The sequence below is a fragment of the Salvelinus namaycush genome, chromosome 37 (genome assembly GCF_016432855.1).
Source record: "Salvelinus namaycush isolate Seneca chromosome 37, SaNama_1.0, whole genome shotgun sequence".
Classification (NCBI taxonomy): domain Eukaryota; kingdom Metazoa; phylum Chordata; class Actinopteri; order Salmoniformes; family Salmonidae; genus Salvelinus; species Salvelinus namaycush.
In genome coordinates this window covers 22,856,516-22,860,981 of record NC_052343.1, presented here as the reverse complement: position 1 = coordinate 22,860,981, position 4,466 = coordinate 22,856,516, and positions in this window count along the sequence as shown.

Sequence of the window (4,466 nt, the reverse complement as noted above, 5' to 3'; positions counted from 1 at the left end):
TGTGTTGTATTTGTATATGTACCTTCTGTGGGTGGCTCAAGGTTAGTCGAGCATGTCTTGTTGCAACAACTTGCAACAACTATTTGTTGATGTGCTTGTTGAACAGTTGCTTTTCAAAATGCCTGTGTTGCAGCAACAGTAAATCGTTAATGTAATGAACTGTCTCACAGAGTGACTCCAAGTGCCATGTAATGAAATTTGAAATATTTCTGTAATATGCCCCAAACGTTGCAGTTACATCCACCTCGTGGTGTAGCATCTACTTTTCAACCAGCCCACTTGTAAGGGGGATAGTACTTTTCCCACAGTTTTTGGGAAACCTTTGACAATAACATTGGACAAAATGTATGTCCATAAATATTGATTAGAGTTAACATACTCTACATTTCAGTTATGTAAAAACATTATGTGATCTGACTGCTTACTGTTCGCTAGCATACTGTAGTTGTTATGGGGTTGCAAGCCTACATCTCGCCACATGGTGTAACGGCAGTCTAAGTCGTCCTCCTCCTCAGACGAGGAGAGGCGAGAAGGATCTGAGGACCAATGTGCAGCGTGGTAATTTTCCATTATTTAATTACCACAAAACAAGACACTATACAAAATGACAAAACAAACTAACCGTCACAGTCCTAGCTGGTGCAGACAAAACACAAAGACAGGAAACAACCACCCACAATCCCCAACACAAAACAAGCCACCTATATATGATTCTCAATCAGGGACAACGATTGACAGCTGTCTCTGATTGAGAACCATATTAGGCTGGACACAGAAACAGACTAACTAGACACACAACATAGAATTCCCACCCAGCTCACGTCCTGACCAACACTAAACAAGCAAAACACATAAGAACTCTGGTCAGGACGTTACACATGGTGAAGTTAGAGCAGCTCTTACCATCTAAAATGTGTGAGAGTGATAGTTTTAATCCCACTCTGTAACACAATACAATTAGAAGAAATCCAAGGGGGTGAATACTCATCTTTTCCCTGTTTTCCATATTTGACTAACAAGTAGTTATGTAAAAAACAAAGCAGGCTGGATTACATAGGCTTGCAGAGAGAGTAGCAAAGTCTACTGCTAGCAGTACTCTATAATACTTTACTAAGAAATGGAAATATAAGGCATCAACACACACATGCACATTTGTGACATTGAAACCCAGTCCTGTAAAAGCTTACACTTTGACTTCTCAAACTAGTTTTTTTTTTCAAGTCTGTTTCGTGAGCCTCATCTTGTCCTGTTGTATCGTCACATGGGATCATCTGGTGTTGGTGTGTTTCCGGCTTGTGTCTGAAGTACAGTCGTGGCCAAAAGTTTTGAGAATGACACAAATATTAATTTTCACAAAGTCTGCTGCCTCAGTTTGTATGATGGCAATTTGCAAATACTCCAGAATGTTATGAAGAGTGATCAGATGAATTGCAATGAATTGCAAAGTCCCTCTTTGCCATGCAAGTGAACTGAATCCCCAAAAAACATTTCCACTGCATTTCAGCCCTGCCACAAAAGGACCAGCTGACATCATGTCAGTGATTCTCTCGTTAACTTCTCTAGGATAGAGGGCAGCATTTTCACTTTTGGATAAATAGCATGCCCAATTTCAACTTCCTTCTACTCATCCCCAGAATATAAGATATGCATATTATTAGTAGATTTGGATAGCAAACAGTCTGAAGATTCTAAAACTGTTTGAATCATGTCTGTGAGTATAACAGAACTTATGTAGCAGGCAAAACCCCGAGGACTAACCATTCAGATAATTATTTTTTTGAGGTCACTGTCTGTTCAATGAGTTTTCATTGGGATACTAGATTTCTAAGGGACTTGTTTGGAGTTCCTACCGCTTCCACTGGATGTCACCAGTCTTTGGAAATTGGTTGAGGTTATTCCTTTGTGCAATGAAGAAGTACGGCCATCTTGAATCAGTGTAACGTTATGTGTACTGTTTGAGAGTTGCGCAAGACTAGAAAAGTAGCGTTAGTTTGTTGTCCTCCTGTATTGAAAACAGATAGACCCGTCTTCAATTTGATCGATTATTAACGTTTAAAAATACCTAAAGTTGTATTACAAAAGTAGTTTGAAATGTTTTGGCAAAGTTTACACGTAACTTTTGAGATATTTTGTAGTGACGTTGCGCAAATTGGAAGCTGTTTTTTTCTGGATCAAACGCGCCAAATAAATTAACATTTTGGATATATATGGACGGAATTAATTGAACAAAAGGACCATTTGTGATGTTTATGGGACATATTGGAGTGCCAACAAAAGAAACTTGAGGCATGATTTATATTTTATTTCTACGTTTTGTGTTGCGCCTGCAGGGTTGAAATATGCTACACTCTCTTTGTTTACTGTTGTGCTATCATCAGATAATAGCATCTTATGCTTTCGCCGAAAAGCCTTTTTGAAATCTGATATGTTGGCTGGATTCACAACGAGTGTAGCTTTAATTTGGTATCTTACATGTGTGATTTAATGAAAGTTTGATTTTTATATCATTTTATTTGAATTTGGCGCTCTGCATTTTCCCTGGCTTTTGGCCAAGTGGGACGCAAGCGTCCCGCATATCCCGGAGAGGTTAACACAGGTGTGAGTGTTGATGGGGACAAGGCTGGAGATCACTGTCATGCTGATTGAGTTTGAATAACAGACTGGAAGCTTCAAAAGGAGGGTGGTGCTTGGAATCATTGTTCTTCCTTTGTCAACCATGGTTACCTACAAGGAAACACGTGCCGTCATCATTGCTTTGCACAAAAATGGCTTCACAGGCAAGGATATTGCTGCCAGTAAGATTGCACCTAAATCAATCATTTATCGGATCATCAAGAACTTCGAGGAGAGCGGTTCAATTGTTGTGAAGAAGGCTTCAGGGCGCACAAGAAAGTCCAGCAAGCGCCAGGACCATCTCCTAAAGTTGATTCAGCTGCGATCCAGGTTGGATGTGACAGGAGAGATGAGGTGCACATTGTCGACCACACCCCTGACTTTGAGAATCTCAGACCTAACATGTATCAAGCACACCCATCTCATTAGTGGTGGTGATAAGATAAATTATGTCAGACTAATTTGCAAATGTCTGTCATAACCCCACATTAAAAGTATATTATGGTGAGTTGAGAATACAATAACAAATACTGTTAGAATGTTTTGCAATTGACTGCCATAGCCCCATTTAAAAAATAAACATTGCCTGTTAATTACATTTTTTTTTTCACACCATTTTTCCTATTCAATTAAAAAACGTTCAAATGTGTTGTAATTCTGTTAACTTTTTACTATCAGCATTTTTAAATTAAGCGAAAAGACAACACAACTGCTAGTTCATCTCCTATAACACATTCAGGAATGTATTCTACATTGATTGGTACAAACATGTAACAATTTTCAGTAGATTCTCGATAGCTGCCATCATTTCAACCAACCAATCAATAGATCAATAAATACATTTTATTGACAAAGCCCCGTGGGACAACAGTGGATGTAAAAAGCAAATGCCCACATGAAAAAATACTGTACTATACTATGGTATAAATATTGTAGTATTACTATATTTATATACTATTGTAATCACTGTAGTGTTTTTGTGGACATTTCTGTAATACAGAGCATTCGGAAAGTATTCAGACCTCTAGACTTTTTTTTACATTTTGTTATGTTACAGTCTTATTCTAAAATGGATTAAGTAAATAATAATCCTCATCAATCTACACACAATACCCCATAATGAGAAAGCAAAAACAGGTTTTTAGAAAGTTTAGCAAATTTATAACAAAAAAACTTTTAACTCAAAATTGAGCTCAGGTGCATCCTTTTTCCATTTATCATCCTTGAGATGTTTCTAAAAATTGATTGGAGACCACCTTTGGTAAATTCAACTGATTGTACATGATTTGGAAAGGCACACACCTGTCTATATAAGGTCCCACAGTTGACAGTGCATGTCAGAGCAAAAACCAAGACATGAGGTCGAAGGAAATATCTGTAGAGCTCTGAGACAGGATTTTGTCGAGGCACAGATCTGGGAAAGGGTGCCAAAAAATGCCTGCAGCATTGAATGTCCCCAAGAACACAGTGGCCTCCATCATTCTTAAATGGAAGAAGTTTGGAACCACCAAAACTCTTCCTAGAGCTGGCCACCCGGCCAAACTGAGAAATCGGGGGAGAATGGACATGGTCAGGGCGGTGACCAAGAACCCAATGGTCACTCTGACAGAGCTCCAGAGTTCCTCTGTGGAGATGGGAGAACCTTCCATAAGGACAACCATCTCTGCATCACTCCATCAATCAGGCCTTTATGGTAGAGTGTCCAGACAGAAGCCAGTCTTCAGTAAAAAAGCACATGACAGCCCACTTGGAGTTTGCCAAAAGGTACCTAAAGGACTCTCAGACCATGAGAAACAAGATTCTCTGGTCTGATGAAACTAAGATGTAATTATTTGACCTGAATGCCAAGTGTC